Raw genomic sequence first — 13654 nt, 5'->3', positions numbered from 1 at the left:
TGAAGTGGCTCTCGAATCGAGTCAGCGCTCGCTTACGGCCACACCACCCTGAGCACGCCCGCTCTCGTCTGATCTCGGAAGCCAAGCAGGGTCGGGCCTGGTTAGTACTTGGATGGGAGACCGCCTGGGAATACCAGGTGCTGTAAGCATTTAATTAATTATTTATTTATTTATTCATATAATTTTTTTCCAGAAATGCATCCTTTCTGTAAGCGTTCGCCGATGGCATGGCGTTGCCACATTAGTCTTGAAGTGGCTCTCGAATCGAGTCAGCGCTCGCTTACGGCCACACCACCCTGAGCACGCCCGCTCTCGTCTGATCTCGGAAGCCAAGCAGGGTCGGGCCTGGTTAGTACTTGGATGGGAGACCGCCTGGGAATACCAGGTGCTGTAAGCATTTAATTCTTTATTTAATTAATTATTTAATTATTTATTCATATAGTTTTTTTCCAGAAATGCATCCTTTCTGTAAGCGTTCGCCGATGGCATGGCGTTGCCACATTAGTCTTGAAGTGGCTCTCGAATCGAGTCAGCGCTCGCTTACGGCCACACCACCCTGAGCACGCCCGCTCTCGTCTGATCTCGGAAGCCAAGCAGGGTCGGGCCTGGTTAGTACTTGGATGGGAGACCGCCTGGGAATACCAGGTTCTGTAAGCATTTAATTCTTTATTTAATTAATTATTTAATTATTTATTCATATAATTTTTTTCCAGAAATGCATCCTTTCTGTAAGCGTTCGCCGATGGCATGGCGTTGCCACATTAGTCTTGAAGTGGCTCTCGATTCGAGTCAGCGCTCGCTTACGGCCACACCACCCTGAGCACGCCCGCTCTCGTCTGATCTCGGAAGCCAAGCAGGGTCGGGCCTGGTTAGTACTTGGATGGGAGACCGCCTGGGAATACCAGGTGCTGTAAGCATTTAATTCTTTATTTAATTAATTATTTAATTATTTATTCATATAATTTTTTCCAGAAATGCATCCTTTCTGTAAGCGTTCGCCGATGGCATGGCGTTGCCACATTAGTCTTGAAGTGGCTCTCGAATCGAGTCAGCGCTCGCTTACGGCCACACCACCCTGAGGGCGCTATTGAGCAATCAGGAAGTGAGTTGGCTGCAGTAGAGAGAGGAAGGCTCTCTCATTGTTTATGTTTGTTAGTGTTTGTAGTTTTTTATTTGTATATCGATTGAGTTTTGTTTGTTAGTGATTCTTTTTTTGTTTAAACCACCTAACAGCAGCTTTTGGCTGGCTGGAGGGTGGTTAAATCGTGATTTTTCGTGGTTTAGTTTGTTTGTTTTTCGAGTTTGTTTTTCATTTGAAATGGACGGACCTACGGCTAATGACCTGGAAATGGCGGCGGAGAAACAGAACGGCAATGACACTGGACCTGAACATCGACCACGAGCTGGAAACCAAAAGGATACAGGTGTTAAGAATTTTGAGCAAAGGAAATACATGAAGGAAGCAACAGTGATTGTAAATGTGGACAATGCTAATGGAGTAAAGGCGGAGGATATAATTAAAGTGATAGCAGAGAAAATTGGAGAAGGAAACGTTCTGGCACTAAGACCAAGACAAAATAAGGAATATGAACTGACCCTGGAGAAGGAGGAAATGTGTGATGAGTTAATGGATGGACTAATGATAAAAGGAACAAACTGTGAGGTGAGGAGATTACAAAACAGAGAATATGTCGTTTCCTTCATGCATTTGCCTGTTTACCTGGAGGATAACGAAATTTTAGAAAAATTGCAAGGTTGGGGCGTTTTGCCAATATCAAAAATTAAAAGAAGGCTGTATCCGGGCACTGGAATCGAGGACGGGACAAGGTTTGCGAGAGTGAGGTTCCCCAGGGAAGTGGTTTCACTCCCATACAGCACGAAGCTGGAAACAGCGGAAGGGCCGCAATATTTTAGGGTGATGCACAGCCATCAGGTGAAAACCTGTCGGCTGTGCATGAGCCCAGACCATCTAATGAAAGATTGCCCTGATTTTAAGTGCTACAAATGTGAGGAGAGGGGACATTTCGCAAGGGACTGTAACAATGTTAAGTGCCCGGACTGCCAAGACTATTTAAATAAATGTGAGTGTTGGATGGATGGAGGGGAAGGAGGATCACAAAAACAGGTGGACAGTCAAATGCATGAAGGGAACGATGGAGAAGAAAATGAAAATGAAGAACAACAACACACTGATGGAGCAAATGAAATGGAAAAGGGAATAACCATAGAGGAACAGACAACAGAGGATAAAGAAGTGGAAAACGAGAAGGACAATTCACAAGGAGATGATGGTACATGGACACCAATTGAAATTTCTGCAAGTTTTACAAGTCTTTTAGATACGATGGACAAAGAAGGACAAAATGAGATAGTAGAGAGCAGCGGGATTGACAATAAAGAAATGGAAGAAGCAGCAGTATTGGAGAAAAGTAGAGTCGGAAGAGCACAAACAAGAAGAAGAACATTAAAGGTAACACCAAATGTACAGTTTGCTAAGAAAAAAGTGATGAAAAAAGGACAAATGAAATGTGTAAATAGATATGAAGTTTTAAAGGGACTGGAGGAGATGAAGTGAGACAATGGTTTTTAGGTATTTAATTTTTCTTTTAATGGTTTTAAGTTGTGTGACTTTTAATGCAAGAGGACTGCTGGACGTGAGAAAATTTGAAAAAGTAATTGAAAGATGTAAACACGAAGATATCATTGCACTACAAGAAACGAACTGGAAAGAGAATGTGATGAAGGATTTTCAAAGGAGATGGGCTGGAGGAATTTTATATAACAATGGTGATGGAAGATTTGGAAGAGGAGTTGCTTTTTTAATGAAAGAGGAGGTTTTTAAAAGAAGCAAAATTGTATATAAAGACAATATAGGAAAATGTATGATTGTAGAGACAAAATATGATGAAAAGGAAATGGTTATAGTAAATGTACATGCACCAACAGAAGAGAAGGAAAAAAAAGATTTTTTTTATGTTTTAAGAGGTTTTTTAAAGAAATATAAAGAAATTGTAATGATGGGGGATTTTAATACAGTTTTTAGTAAACAAGATATGGCAGAGGGAATGGTTTTTAAAAGTGATGCGGGCAGAAAAGAATTAAAGGTTTTAATGGAAGAAAATAAAATGATTGATGTATGGAGAGAAAGGAACGAAACAAAAAAAGAGTTTTCAAGACGACAAATAGTGGGACAGTTTGTGTGCAAAACAAGAATTGATTTTATTTTATGTAATAGGAATGTTGAAAATTTTATTGAAAAGATTAAGTATGAAGAAACAAGTTTAAGTGATCATAAGTTATTATTTTTTAAAATTGATTGGGACAAAATACAAAGAGGGCCGGGGGTATGGGTTTTAAATACAGAGATTCTTAAAAATAAAGATTATGTTTCAGAAATCAAACAAATTATAGAAAGAGAAAAGGAAAGTAAAATGTATGAAGAGAGTAAGAGAATATGGTGGGAAAACGTAAAGTTTTTAATAAAAAAATTCTCAATTAAATACTGTAGCCTAATACAAAAATGTAAGAGATATAAGAAAAAAGAAATGAAAACAGACTTAGAAAAAGAACTAGCTAAAGAAAACAAAGACATACAAAAGATAAGAGAAATTGAGGAAAGATTAAAGGAAATAGAGGAAAAAGAATATGAAGGAGCAAGATTAAGAAGTAAAGCAAAATATATGGTGGAAGGAGAGAAATGTACAAAGTTTTATTTTGACCTAGAGAAAAAGAAAGGAAAAGCAGAGATTGTAAAGGAGATAAGAGGGAAAAATGGGGAAATCGTACAAGGAAATGAAAATATTCTAAAGGAAATAAAGGCCTTTTATGAGGACCTTTTCAGTACACAAGGTGAAGAGGAGAAAGAAAAAAAACAATTATTAAATCTAATAAAAGCAAAATTAAGTAAAGAAGATAAAGATGTATGTGACCATGATTTCAGAGATGAAGAGATTGAACAAGCAATAGATCAACTAAATAGAAAGAAGAGTCCGGGAATAGATGGTTTGGGGAGTGAATTTTACAAATGTTTTAAAGGGGTTTTAACAAAGATTTTAAAGGAGGTTTTTAAGGAAATTTTTGAAAAAGAGGAAGTAAATGAAAGGATGAGAATAGGTTTGATGAAAATTATATATAAAAGGAAAGGGGAAAGGGTAGACTTAAAGAACTATAGACCAATTTCAATGTTGAACACAGATTTTAAAATTATAGCAAAGGTTTTAGCAAATAGACTGAAGGAAGTGATGCCAACTATAATAAAAACAAATCAAGCATATGCAGTCAAAGGAAGAGACATAGCTGACATAACAATGAGTATAAGGGACATGATATGGTACATAAAACAAGAAAATAAGGATGGGTACATAATCAGTTTAGATTTTGAAAAAGCTTTTGATAGGGTGGAACATGGTTTTTTATTTGATGTTTTAAAGAGTTTTGGTTTTGGGAAAAATTTTATCAAATGGATTAGAATCTTATACAAGGGGGCTTTGACAAAAATTAAATGCAATGGGTTTTTAACTGAATGTTTTAAAATTACGAGATCAATACGGCAAGGTTGTCCACTCTCGGCACTGTTATATTCACTTGTATCAGAACCACTGGGATTAGCTATAAAGGAAAATACAAAAATAACAGGAATTGAGATCGAGGGAATAATGTCTGAAGGGAAAGTTTTTCAGTATGCAGATGACACAACAATAATTGTAAATAGGAAAGAAAGTGTACAAGAGGCCATGAATGTTGTCAAGAAATTTTGTAAAGCATCAGGAGGTAAAGTTAATGAGGATAAAACAGTGTACATGAGGTTTGGCAAAGCTGTGCTTTTAAATGATTATTTTAATTTTAAAGAGGTAGAAGAAATGAAAATTTTAGGACTTTTATTGGGGAAAAATGAGAAAAAAACAAGAGATGAAATGTGGGAACAACTGATATCAGGAATAGAAAGAAAAATAAACTTTTGGAAATTAAGAACTTTAAGCTTGAAGGGGAAGGTTTTAACTTTGAATGTTTTAATGGTTTCTAAATTGTGGTATGTTTTATACTTATCTGAAATGCCAATATGGATAGAAAGGAGGTTGAAGAAATGTTTTCTTGATTTTATTTGGAACGGCAAACCGCCAAGAATAGCTTACAACACGATTTTAGGGGATATAGAAAAAGGTGGTCTAGGATTAATGGATGTAGAACAAAGGAAAAACAGTCTAAGAGTAAAAGCAGTTAAAAAGTATTTACAAGAAGAAAACAAGGCAGAATGGAAGAAAACAATGAAATTTTTTTTAAACAGATGTGAAAATTTTAACATGGAGGATGGAATTTTATGGATGAAAACGAAAAGATGGATGACAGAGAGAATACCTGGGTTTTATAGAGAATTGCTTAGTGCTTGGGGGAAGTTTTTAACAAATATTGAATATGACCCACGAGGAAGAGAAAACATTTTAAATCAACCTCTGTTCTTGAACAACAAGGTTTTAAAACAAGACAAAGTCATTTATTTTAAGAAATGGATGGAAGTGGGAATAACTAAAGTAAAAGATGTAATGTATGAAGTGAAAGAAGGTTTCTTACCTGTACAATGTGTGTATGATGCAATGGATGAGGCAAAAGAGGAATACAGCAAACAAGAAATTATAAACAAGTATGAAGTAATTAAACAAGCTATACCCAAAGAGTGGATTAAAAGAATAGAAAATATGGAAAAGGAAAAAGAACAGAAAGACATTCAAGTGAATTTGGGTGAAAAAGTATACACTCTCAAAGAATGCAGTATTAAGATGTTTTATTGCTTTTTCAGAGACAGTGTTTTTAAAGAACCTATTGTAAATTGCTTCTGGCTACAGAAATTTGTGAATTTAAAACAGGAAGATATATGGAGAAACATGAGGGGAAGATGTGTAGAAACAAGACTGGAGTCCTTGGAGTACACAATAAGACATAAAGTGGTATTTACTGATGTGATTTTAAACAAAATAGGAATGGAACAAAGTGCGATGTGTAAAGTATGTCACGAAAAAGAAGAAGGAATTGTACATTTGTTTTTGTACTGCAAAGAATTGGACTCTTTTTTAAACAAATGTAAGGACATAATCAAAGAATTGGACGAACAATGGAATGAGAATGAAATGGAATGGAATAGATTGGTGATGTTTGGTTGGAAAAGGAAAAGTCAAAACATGAAATTTATTAATTTATGTGTAATGTTAATGAAAAGTGCAATATGGGAACGACGAATTGCAGCAAAAAAAGAAAAAATTGTAATTGATGTATGGACTGTTTTTAAAAGAAAAACTGAAATGTACATGGAAAGATTGTATGCCTATTTTAAACATGAGAATATGTTAGAAGCTTTTTACAATGTTTTTACGCCCAAGGTTTGTAGTATTTTAGAGGGTTTAAAGTGGAGATTGCCAGATGTTACGGGACACATTTTTACATAATTTTAAAGGTTTTCTTTCTCATTGTTCTTTTATGTAACTATTTAACTTCATGGTAGAGTATATTTGATGTTGTTGTTTTTTTGTTTTTGTGTAAAACAAATGGTTTTGTATGAAATGCTTTGTAATTGTTAGGAAAATTATTCAATAAAAAAAAAAAAAAAAAAAAAAAAGCACGCCCGCTCTCGTCTGATCTCGGAAGCCAAGCAGGGTCGGGCCTGGTTAGTACTTGGATGGGAGACCGCCTGGGAATACCAGGTGCTGTAAGCATTTAATTAATTATTTATTTATTTATTCATATAATTTTTTTCCAGAAATGCATCCTTTCTGTAAGCGTTCGCCGATGGCATGGCGTTGCCACATTAGTCTTGAAGTGGCTCTCGAATCGAGTCAGCGCTCGCTTACGGCCACACCACCCTGAGCACGCCCGCTCTCGTCTGATCTCGGAAGCCAAGCAGGGTCGGGCCTGGTTAGTACTTGGATGGGAGACCGCCTGGGAATACCAGGTGCTGTAAGCATTTAATTCTTTATTTAATTAATTATTTAATTATTTATTCATATAGTTTTTTTCCAGAAATGCATCCTTTCTGTAAGCGTTCGCCGATGGCATGGCGTTGCCACATTAGTCTTGAAGTGGCTCTCGAATCGAGTCAGCGCTCGCTTACGGCCACACCACCCTGAGCACGCCCGCTCTCGTCTGATCTCGGAAGCCAAGCAGGGTCGGGCCTGGTTAGTACTTGGATGGGAGACCGCCTGGGAATACCAGGTGCTGTAAGCATTTTGAATTCTTTATTTAATTAATTATTTAATTATTTATTCATATAATTTTTTTCCAGAAATGCATCCTTTCTGTAAGCGTTCGCCGATGGCATGGCGTTGCCACATTAGTCTTGAAGTGGCTCTCGATTCGAGTCAGCGCTCGCTTACGGCCACACCACCCTGAGCACGCCCGCTCTCGTCTGATCTCGGAAGCCAAGCAGGGTCGGGCCTGGTTAGTACTTGGATGGGAGACCGCCTGGGAATACCAGGTGCTGTAAGCATTTAATTCTTTATTTAATTAATTATTTAATAATTTATTCATATAATTTTTTTCCAGAAATGCATCCTTTCTGTAAGCGTTCGCCGATGGCATGGCGTTGCCACATTAGTCTTGAAGTGGCTCTCGAATCGAGTCAGCGCTCGCTTACGGCCACACCACCCTGAGCACGCCCGCTCTCGTCTGATCTCGGAAGCCAAGCAGGGTCGGGCCTGGTTAGTACTTGGATGGGAGACCGCCTGGGAATACCAGGTGCTGTAAGCATTTAATTCTTTATTTAATTAATTATTTAATTATTTATTCATATAATTTTTTTCCAGAAATGCATCCTTTCTGTAAGCGTTCGCCGATGGCATGGCGTTGCCACATTAGTCTTGAAGTGGCTCTCGAATCGAGTCAGCGCTCGCTTACGGCCACACCACCCTGAGCACGCCCGCTCTCGTCTGATCTCGGAAGCCAAGCAGGGTCGGGCCTGGTTAGTACTTGGATGGGAGACCGCCTGGGAATACCAGGTGCTGTAAGCATTTAATTCTTTATTTAATTAATTATTTAATTATTTATTCATATAATTTTTTTCCAGAAATGCATCCTTTCTGTAAGCGTTCGCCGATGGCATGGCGTTGCCACATTAGTCTTGAAGTGGCTCTCGAATCGAGTCAGCGCTCGCTTACGGCCACACCACCCTGAGCACGCCCGCTCTCGTCTGATCTCGGAAGCCAAGCAGGGTCGGGCCTGGTTAGTACTTGGATGGGAGACCGCCTGGGAATACCAGGTGCTGTAAGCATTTAATTCTTTATTTAATTAATTATTTAATTATTTATTCATATAATTTTTTTCCAGAAATGCATCCTTTCTGTAAGCGTTCGCCGATGGCATGGCGTTGCCACATTAGTCTTGAAGTGGCTCTCGATTCGAGTCAGCGCTCGCTTACGGCCACACCACCCTGAGCACGCCCGCTCTCGTCTGATCTCGGAAGCCAAGCAGGGTCGGGCCTGGTTAGTACTTGGATGGGAGACCGCCTGGGAATACCAGGTGCTGTAAGCATTTAATTCTTTATTTAATTAATTATTTAATAATTTATTCATATAATTTTTTTCCAGAAATGCATCCTTTCTGTAAGCGTTCGCCGATGGCATGGCGTTGCCACATTAGTCTTGAAGTGGCTCTCGAATCGAGTCAGCGCTCGCTTACGGCCACACCACCCTGAGCACGCCCGCTCTCGTCTGATCTCGGAAGCCAAGCAGGGTCGGGCCTGGTTAGTACTTGGATGGGAGACCGCCTGGGAATACCAGGTGCTGTAAGCATTTAATTCTTTATTTAATTAATTATTTAATTATTTATTCATATAATTTTTTTCCAGAAATGCATCCTTTCTGTAAGCGTTCGCCGATGGCATGGCGTTGCCACATTAGTCTTGAAGTGGCTCTCGAATCGAGTCAGCGCTCGCTTACGGCCACACCACCCTGAGCACGCCCGCTCTCGTCTGATCTCGGAAGCCAAGCAGGGTCGGGCCTGGTTAGTACTTGGATGGGAGACCGCCTGGGAATACCAGGTGCTGTAAGCATTAAATTCTTTATTTAATTAATTATTTAATTATTTATTCATATAATTTTTTTCCAGAAATGCATCCTTTCTGTAAGCGTTCGCCGATGGCATGGCGTTGCCACATTAGTCTTGAAGTGGCTCTCGAATCGAGTCAGCGCTCGCTTACGGCCACACCACCCTGAGCACGCCCGCTCTCGTCTGATCTCGGAAGCCAAGCAGGGTCGGGCCTGGTTAGTACTTGGATGGGAGACCGCCTGGGAATACCAGGTGCTGTAAGCATTTAATTCTTTATTTAATTAATTATTTAATTATTTATTCATATAATTTTTTTCCAGAAATGCATCCTTTCTGTAAGCGTTCGCCGATGGCATGGCGTTGCCACATTAGTCTTGAAGTGGCTCTCGAATCGAGTCAGCACTCGCTTACGGCCACACCACCCTGAGCACGCCCGCTCTCGTCTGATCTCGGAAGCCAAGCAGGGTCGGGCCTGGTTAGTACTTGGATGGGAGACCGCCTGGGAATACCAGGTGCTGTAAGCATTAAATTCTTTATTTAATTAATTATTTAATTATTTATTCATATAATTTTTTCCAGAAATGCATCCTTTCTGTAAGCGTTCGCCGATGGCATGGCGTTGCCACATTAGTCTTGAAGTGGCTCTCGAATCGAGTCAGCGCTCGCTTACGGCCACACCACCCTGAGCACGCCCGCTCTCGTCTGATCTCGGAAGCCAAGCAGGGTCGGGCCTGGTTAGTACTTGGATGGGAGACCGCCTGGGAATACCAGGTGCTGTAAGCATTTAATTAATTATTTATTTATTTATTCATATAATTTTTTTCCAGAAATGCATCCTTTCTGTAAGCGTTCGCCGATGGCATGGCGTTGCCACATTAGTCTTAAAGTGGCTCTCGAATCGAGTCAGCGCTCGCTTACGGCCACACCACCCTGAGCACGCCCGCTCTCGTCTGATCTCGGAAGCCAAGCAGGGTCGGGCCTGGTTAGTACTTGGATGGGAGACCGCCTGGGAATACCAGGTGCTGTAAGCATTTAATTCTTTATTTAATTAATTATTTAATTATTTATTCATATAGTTTTTTTCCAGAAATGCATCCTTTCTGTAAGCGTTCGCCGATGGCATGGCGTTGCCACATTAGTCTTGAAGTGGCTCTCGAATCGAGTCAGCGCTCGCTTACGGCCACACCACCCTGAGCACGCCCGCTCTCGTCTGATCTCGGAAGCCAAGCAGGGTCGGGCCTGGTTAGTACTTGGATGGGAGACCGCCTGGGAATACCAGGTGCTGTAAGCATTAAATTCTTTATTTAATTAATTATTTAATTATTTATTCATATAATTTTTTCCAGAAATGCATCCTTTCTGTAAGCGTTCGCCGATGGCATGGCGTTGCCACATTAGTCTTGAAGTGGCTCTCGAATCGAGTCAGCGCTCGCTTACGGCCACACCACCCTGAGCACGCCCGCTCTCGTCTGATCTCGGAAGCCAAGCAGGGTCGGGCCTGGTTAGTACTTGGATGGGAGACCGCCTGGGAATACCAGGTGCTGTAAGCATTTAATTAATTATTTATTTATTTATTCATATAATTTTTTTCCAGAAATGCATCCTTTCTGTAAGCGTTCGCCGATGGCATGGCGTTGCCACATTAGTCTTGAAGTGGCTCTCGAATCGAGTCAGCGCTCGCTTACGGCCACACCACCCTGAGCACGCCCGCTCTCGTCTGATCTCGGAAGCCAAGCAGGGTCGGGCCTGGTTAGTACTTGGATGGGAGACCGCCTGGGAATACCAGGTGCTGTAAGCATTTAATTCTTTATTTAATTAATTATTTAATTATTTATTCATATAGTTTTTTTCCAGAAATGCATCCTTTCTGTAAGCGTTCGCCGATGGCATGGCGTTGCCACATTAGTCTTGAAGTGGCTCTCGAATCGAGTCAGCGCTCGCTTACGGCCACACCACCCTGAGCACGCCCGCTCTCGTCTGATCTCGGAAGCCAAGCAGGGTCGGGCCTGGTTAGTACTTGGATGGGAGACCGCCTGGGAATACCAGGTGCTGTAAGCATTTAATTCTTTATTTAATTAATTATTTAATTATTTATTCATATAATTTTTTTCCAGAAATGCATCCTTTCTGTAAGCGTTCGCCGATGGCATGGCGTTGCCACATTAGTCTTGAAGTGGCTCTCGATTCGAGTCAGCGCTCGCTTACGGCCACACCACCCTGAGCACGCCCGCTCTCGTCTGATCTCGGAAGCCAAGCAGGGTCGGGCCTGGTTAGTACTTGGATGGGAGACCGCCTGGGAATACCAGGTGCTGTAAGCATTTAATTCTTTATTTAATTAATTATTTAACAATTTATTCATATAATTTTTTTCCAGAAATGCATCCTTTCTGTAAGCGTTCGCCGATGGCATGGCGTTGCCACATTAGTCTTGAAGTGGCTCTCGAATCGAGTCAGCGCTCGCTTACGGCCACACCACCCTGAGCACGCCCGCTCTCGTCTGATCTCGGAAGCCAAGCAGGGTCGGGCCTGGTTAGTACTTGGATGGGAGACCGCCTGGGAATACCAGGTGCTGTAAGCATTTAATTCTTTATTTAATTAATTATTTAATTATTTATTCATATAATTTTTTCCAGAAATGCATCCTTTCTGTAAGCGTTCGCCGATGGCATGGCGTTGCCACATTAGTCTTGAAGTGGCTCTCGAATCGAGTCAGCGCTCGCTTACGGCCACACCACCCTGAGCACGCCCGCTCTCTTCTGATCTCGGAAGCCAAGCAGGGTCGGGCCTGGTTAGTACTTGGATGGGAGACCGCCTGGGAATACCAGGTGCTGTAAGCATTTAATTCTTTATTTAATTAATTATTTAATTATTTATTCATATAATTTTTTATGAACGGCCACACCACCCTGAGCACGCCCGCTCTCGTCTGATCTCGGAAGCCAAGCAGGGTCGGGCCTGGTTAGTACTTGGATGGGAGACCGCCTGGGAATACCAGGTGCTGTAAGCATTTAATTAATTATTTAATTATTTATTCATATAATTTTTTTCCAGAAATGCATCCTTTCTGTAAGCGTTCGCCGATGGCATGGCGTTGCCACATTAGTCTTGAAGTGGCTCTCGAATCGAGTCAGCGCTCGCTTACGGCCACACCACCCTGAGCACGCCCGCTCTCGTCTGATCTCGGAAGCCAAGCAGGGTCGGGCCTGGTTAGTACTTGGATGGGAGACCGCCTGGGAATACCAGGTGCTGTAAGCATTTAATTCTTTATTTAATTAATTATTTAATTATTTATTCATATAATTTTTTTCCAGAAATGCATCCTTTCTGTAAGCGTTCGCCGATGGCATGGCGTTGCCACATTAGTCTTGAAGTGGCTCTCGAATCGAGTCAGCGCTCGCTTACGGCCACACCACCCTGAGCACGCCCGCTCTCGTCTGATCTCGGAAGCCAAGCAGGGTCGGGCCTGGTTAGTACTTGGATGGGAGACCGCCTGGGAATACCAGGTGCTGTAAGCATTTAATTCTTTATTTAATTAATTATTTAATTATTTATTCATATAATTTTTTTCCAGAAATGCATCCTTTCTGTAAGCGTTCGCCGATGGCATGGCATTGCCACATTAGTCTTGAAGTGGCTCTCGAATCGAGTCAGCGCCCGCTTACGGCCACACCACCCTGAGCACGCCCGCTCTCGTCTGATCTCGGAAGCCAAGCAGGGTCGGGCCTGGTTAGTACTTGGATGGGAGACCGCCTGGGAATACCAGGTGCTGTAAGCATTAAATTCTTTATTTAATTAATTATTTAATTATTTATTCATATAATTTTTTTCCAGAAATGCATCCTTTCTGTAAGCGTTCGCCGATGGCATGGCGTTGCCACATTAGTCTTGAAGTGGCTCTCGAATCGAGTCAGCGCTCGCTTACGGCCACACCACCCTGAGGGCGCTATTGAGCAATCAGAAAGTGAGTTGGCTGCAGTAGAGAGAGGAAGGCTCTCTCATTGTTTATGTTTGTTAGTGTTTGTAGTTTTTTATTTGTATATCGATTGAGTTTTGTTTGTTAGTGATTTTTTTTGTTTAAACCACCTAACAGCAGCTTTTGGCTGGCTGGAGGGTGGTTAAATCGTGATTTTTCGTGGTTTTGTTTGTTTGTTTTTGTTTTTCGTGTTTGTTTTTCATTTGAAATGGACGGACCTACGGCTAATGACCTGGAAATGGCGGCGGAGAAACGGAACGGCAATGACACTGGACCTGAACATCGACCACGAGCTGGAAACCAAAAGGATACAGGTGTTAGGAATTTTGAGCAAAGGAAATACATGAAGGAAGCAACAGTGATTGTAAATGTGGACAATGCTAATGGAGTAAAGGCGGAGGATATAATTAAAGTGATAGCAGAGAAAATTGGAGAAGGAAACGTTCTGGCAGTAAGACCAAGACAAAATAAGGAATATGAACTGACCCTGGAGAAGGAGGAAATGTGTGATGAGTTAATGGATGGACTAATGATAAAAGGAACAAACTGTGAGGTGAGGAGATTACAAAACAGAGAATATGTCGTTTCCTTCATGCATTTGCCTGTTTACCTGGAGGATAACGAAATTTTAGAAAAATTGCAAGGTTGGGG

General features: G+C 41.1%; 27 non-coding genes and 1 pseudogene across 27 annotated transcripts; all 28 read left to right on the top strand.

Moving 5' to 3' along the window:
- Positions 1-30: 30 nt before the first annotated feature.
- On the top strand, positions 31-149 carry LOC141354807 (5S ribosomal RNA). Its single transcript, XR_012361238.1, has one exon. It is a non-coding gene; the product is annotated as a 5S ribosomal RNA (ribosomal RNA).
- A 129-nt stretch (positions 150-278) lies between these two features.
- On the top strand, positions 279-397 carry LOC141354806 (5S ribosomal RNA). The gene has a single exon (XR_012361237.1). It is a non-coding gene; the product is annotated as a 5S ribosomal RNA (ribosomal RNA).
- Positions 398-538: 141 nt separating this feature from the next.
- LOC141358587 (5S ribosomal RNA) lies at positions 539-657 on the top strand. The gene has a single exon (XR_012365084.1). It is a non-coding gene; the product is annotated as a 5S ribosomal RNA (ribosomal RNA).
- Positions 658-798: 141 nt separating this feature from the next.
- Positions 799-917, top strand: LOC141354805 (5S ribosomal RNA). The gene has a single exon (XR_012361236.1). It is a non-coding gene; the product is annotated as a 5S ribosomal RNA (ribosomal RNA).
- A 5916-nt stretch (positions 918-6833) lies between these two features.
- On the top strand, positions 6834-6952 carry LOC141354804 (5S ribosomal RNA). Its single transcript, XR_012361235.1, has one exon. It is a non-coding gene; the product is annotated as a 5S ribosomal RNA (ribosomal RNA).
- Positions 6953-7093: 141 nt separating this feature from the next.
- LOC141354803 (5S ribosomal RNA) lies at positions 7094-7212 on the top strand. The gene has a single exon (XR_012361234.1). It is a non-coding gene; the product is annotated as a 5S ribosomal RNA (ribosomal RNA).
- Positions 7213-7355: 143 nt separating this feature from the next.
- LOC141354802 (5S ribosomal RNA) lies at positions 7356-7474 on the top strand. Its single transcript, XR_012361233.1, has one exon. It is a non-coding gene; the product is annotated as a 5S ribosomal RNA (ribosomal RNA).
- A 141-nt stretch (positions 7475-7615) lies between these two features.
- Positions 7616-7734, top strand: LOC141354801 (5S ribosomal RNA). Its single transcript, XR_012361232.1, has one exon. It is a non-coding gene; the product is annotated as a 5S ribosomal RNA (ribosomal RNA).
- A 141-nt stretch (positions 7735-7875) lies between these two features.
- LOC141354800 (5S ribosomal RNA) lies at positions 7876-7994 on the top strand. Its single transcript, XR_012361231.1, has one exon. It is a non-coding gene; the product is annotated as a 5S ribosomal RNA (ribosomal RNA).
- A 141-nt stretch (positions 7995-8135) lies between these two features.
- LOC141354799 (5S ribosomal RNA) lies at positions 8136-8254 on the top strand. Its single transcript, XR_012361230.1, has one exon. It is a non-coding gene; the product is annotated as a 5S ribosomal RNA (ribosomal RNA).
- Positions 8255-8395: 141 nt separating this feature from the next.
- Positions 8396-8514, top strand: LOC141354798 (5S ribosomal RNA). The gene has a single exon (XR_012361229.1). It is a non-coding gene; the product is annotated as a 5S ribosomal RNA (ribosomal RNA).
- A 141-nt stretch (positions 8515-8655) lies between these two features.
- Positions 8656-8774, top strand: LOC141354797 (5S ribosomal RNA). The gene has a single exon (XR_012361228.1). It is a non-coding gene; the product is annotated as a 5S ribosomal RNA (ribosomal RNA).
- Positions 8775-8915: 141 nt separating this feature from the next.
- LOC141354796 (5S ribosomal RNA) lies at positions 8916-9034 on the top strand. Its single transcript, XR_012361227.1, has one exon. It is a non-coding gene; the product is annotated as a 5S ribosomal RNA (ribosomal RNA).
- A 141-nt stretch (positions 9035-9175) lies between these two features.
- Positions 9176-9294, top strand: LOC141354795 (5S ribosomal RNA). The gene has a single exon (XR_012361226.1). It is a non-coding gene; the product is annotated as a 5S ribosomal RNA (ribosomal RNA).
- A 141-nt stretch (positions 9295-9435) lies between these two features.
- On the top strand, positions 9436-9554 carry LOC141354794 (5S ribosomal RNA). The gene has a single exon (XR_012361225.1). It is a non-coding gene; the product is annotated as a 5S ribosomal RNA (ribosomal RNA).
- Positions 9555-9694: 140 nt separating this feature from the next.
- Positions 9695-9813, top strand: LOC141354793 (5S ribosomal RNA). The gene has a single exon (XR_012361224.1). It is a non-coding gene; the product is annotated as a 5S ribosomal RNA (ribosomal RNA).
- Positions 9814-9942: 129 nt separating this feature from the next.
- LOC141354791 (5S ribosomal RNA) lies at positions 9943-10061 on the top strand. Its single transcript, XR_012361223.1, has one exon. It is a non-coding gene; the product is annotated as a 5S ribosomal RNA (ribosomal RNA).
- Positions 10062-10202: 141 nt separating this feature from the next.
- LOC141354790 (5S ribosomal RNA) lies at positions 10203-10321 on the top strand. The gene has a single exon (XR_012361222.1). It is a non-coding gene; the product is annotated as a 5S ribosomal RNA (ribosomal RNA).
- Positions 10322-10461: 140 nt separating this feature from the next.
- On the top strand, positions 10462-10580 carry LOC141354788 (5S ribosomal RNA). Its single transcript, XR_012361220.1, has one exon. It is a non-coding gene; the product is annotated as a 5S ribosomal RNA (ribosomal RNA).
- A 129-nt stretch (positions 10581-10709) lies between these two features.
- Positions 10710-10828, top strand: LOC141354787 (5S ribosomal RNA). The gene has a single exon (XR_012361219.1). It is a non-coding gene; the product is annotated as a 5S ribosomal RNA (ribosomal RNA).
- A 141-nt stretch (positions 10829-10969) lies between these two features.
- LOC141354786 (5S ribosomal RNA) lies at positions 10970-11088 on the top strand. The gene has a single exon (XR_012361218.1). It is a non-coding gene; the product is annotated as a 5S ribosomal RNA (ribosomal RNA).
- Positions 11089-11229: 141 nt separating this feature from the next.
- LOC129415403 (5S ribosomal RNA) lies at positions 11230-11348 on the top strand. The gene has a single exon (XR_008634803.2). It is a non-coding gene; the product is annotated as a 5S ribosomal RNA (ribosomal RNA).
- A 141-nt stretch (positions 11349-11489) lies between these two features.
- On the top strand, positions 11490-11608 carry LOC129416643 (5S ribosomal RNA). The gene has a single exon (XR_008635476.2). It is a non-coding gene; the product is annotated as a 5S ribosomal RNA (ribosomal RNA).
- Positions 11609-11748: 140 nt separating this feature from the next.
- On the top strand, positions 11749-11867 carry LOC141357326 (5S ribosomal RNA). The gene has a single exon (XR_012363813.1). It is a non-coding gene; the product is annotated as a 5S ribosomal RNA (ribosomal RNA).
- Positions 11868-11918: 51 nt separating this feature from the next.
- On the top strand, positions 11919-12037 carry LOC141354136 (5S ribosomal RNA; annotated as a pseudogene).
- Positions 12038-12166: 129 nt separating this feature from the next.
- LOC141354784 (5S ribosomal RNA) lies at positions 12167-12285 on the top strand. Its single transcript, XR_012361216.1, has one exon. It is a non-coding gene; the product is annotated as a 5S ribosomal RNA (ribosomal RNA).
- A 141-nt stretch (positions 12286-12426) lies between these two features.
- Positions 12427-12545, top strand: LOC141354783 (5S ribosomal RNA). Its single transcript, XR_012361215.1, has one exon. It is a non-coding gene; the product is annotated as a 5S ribosomal RNA (ribosomal RNA).
- A 141-nt stretch (positions 12546-12686) lies between these two features.
- Positions 12687-12805, top strand: LOC141354782 (5S ribosomal RNA). Its single transcript, XR_012361214.1, has one exon. It is a non-coding gene; the product is annotated as a 5S ribosomal RNA (ribosomal RNA).
- The last annotated feature ends 849 nt before the right edge of the window (positions 12806-13654 follow it).

This window comes from Misgurnus anguillicaudatus, chromosome 21 (genome assembly GCF_027580225.2).
Source record: "Misgurnus anguillicaudatus chromosome 21, ASM2758022v2, whole genome shotgun sequence".
Lineage (NCBI taxonomy): Eukaryota > Metazoa > Chordata > Actinopteri > Cypriniformes > Cobitidae > Misgurnus > Misgurnus anguillicaudatus.
Note: the sequence above shows the minus strand (reverse complement) of the source record. Positions and strands in the feature narration are given on the sequence as shown.